The 1,807-nt window shown below is 51.4% G+C and overlaps 1 protein-coding gene across 1 annotated transcript in view; it reads right to left on the reverse strand.

Moving 5' to 3' along the window:
* The window catches only part of CFAP99 (cilia and flagella associated protein 99), a 56,671-nt gene extending 54,870 nt beyond the window's left edge, over positions 1-1,801 (reverse strand). The window contains exon 1 of the mRNA XM_011936744.1: positions 1,771-1,801. The gene's annotated coding sequence lies outside the window, so the exon portion shown is untranslated. The remainder of the gene's footprint in view (positions 1-1,770) is intronic.
* Positions 1,802-1,807: the final 6 nt, after the last annotated feature.

A 1,807-nucleotide genomic window follows, 5' to 3' on the forward strand; every position in this document is an offset into this window, starting at 1 on the left:
CCGCCACCTCGCCCGGCTAGTTTTTTTTGTATTTTTTAGTAGAGACGGATTTCACCGTGTTAGCCAGGATGGTCTCGATCTCCTGACCTCGCGATCCGCCCGTCTTGGCCTCCCAAAGTGCTGGGATTACAGGCTTGAGCCACCGCGCCCGGCCATGAGTAATATTCTTGTTGAGGCCACTGTGATGTTGGGATTTTTCAATACATGCAGCTAAACCTAACCAATACCCCACTTCCCCAAGTTCAGCCTTCATCCCATGCACAATTTCAAACTATAAAACAAAGGAAGGGAAGCTCTGAGCAGATAAAACTGCTCCAGGACCTGGAGTTGGCCAAGGATAGACCCAAAGAGAATAGCCATTCACTCAGTGGACAAGCCCATCAAGTGTCTACCCCAAGATCCTGTGCTGAAGAAATTATGGCTTTGGGAGCAGCAAGTTTTACGGGGGAAGATTGAGAGTGCGGTTTGCGACACGTTAAATTTAAGAGGATCTGTTAGGCGTCCAAATGGTGAAGAACAGGTAAACAGGAGTTTCAGGGTTGAGGCTAGAGATGCAGGTTTTGAGAAGTTTGGGAGAAAATGGTTGTTTATAAAACCACTTGACTGTAGGAAATCCCGCAGGGAGGGGGTGGATAGAGCAGCTTCCAAAGACTGAGTCCAGGGTCTCCAGCGTTCAGAGGTCAGTGAGCAAGGGAGGCAACCAGCCAAGGAGATCAAGCAGTAGTGGCCAGGAGCAAGGAGGAAAAGTGGACAGAGTGATCTGTTCCAGCCAAGGGAGGATGGTGTGTTACGGAGAGGGCACAGTCGGCTGGGTCACCTGGTGGTGACAGTTCAAGGAAGAGATGAACACTGACCCCTGATCATCGGATTTTACAACATCAAGGTCAAGGATGACTTTGATAAAGAGCTTCAGAGGAGTGGTTGGGTGAAAATCTGATTGGAGTAGGTTCCAGAAAGAACACGTGGGAAGGAATTGGAGATAAGGGACAACTGCACAGGGGTTTTGCCCTTCAGAGGGTCGACTGCGTGGTAGGAAGAGGAAGTTAGGGAAAATCAATTAGTTACTCAAAAATGAACATGGACCTCACCCCCAACTAAGAGAAATCTCAGATGCCAGCGCACCTAGGCTCACATTGAGTCTGATGGAAAAAAGTGGTCATGGAGTCCACGGAACTTTCTGAGTACCTGGCCCTGGCCATAAGGACAACCAGGAACAGGTCATATTTCTAAATTCTGAACCGAGCAGGGCATGATTTCCATCTCCTGTGTCTCACATCTGCACGTTTCACAAGCCAGAAACGTGGTGCTGGTGTGGCAGGGAAAAGTGCAGCGCTGTGGGGTCAGGCCGACCCAGACCCGCCGTGATCTGGATGCAACCCCCACAGCCAGGGCACGCCGGCCTCGTTGTGCCTGCTTCTCCGACAGTCAATGGGAAGTTTAAGTGAGGCCACGTGTGGGTTTTTAGCTCTCTGCTTGACACACAGCAGGCACTCAGGTTGAGGTGAGCGTTTTAAGGTACAAATTAGGGCACCATTGAGGGGAGTAGCGAGGGAGGGAGAGTATCTTTTTAGAACGCACCTCTGGTGGTGGTGATTTAAAAAAAAAAAAAAGAAAGAAAAAAAAGAGGCACCGTTCACTTTCATCGGGGAGCTGGGAAGAAGACCGAAAAGGTGTTTGGGAGAAGCAAGATGAGCAGCGAGTGAGAGGGAACCGGCCGGCGGGTCATGAAAGTCGGCAGCGCGTAGCCCCGCACCTGTCCCGCCCCCGTACCTGGCGGGCCCTCCGGGCAGCCGAGCCCTCCTGCCGC

Source organism: Colobus angolensis, unplaced genomic scaffold (genome assembly GCF_000951035.1).
Source record: "Colobus angolensis palliatus isolate OR3802 unplaced genomic scaffold, Cang.pa_1.0 Scaffold157, whole genome shotgun sequence".
NCBI lineage: Eukaryota > Metazoa > Chordata > Mammalia > Primates > Cercopithecidae > Colobus > Colobus angolensis.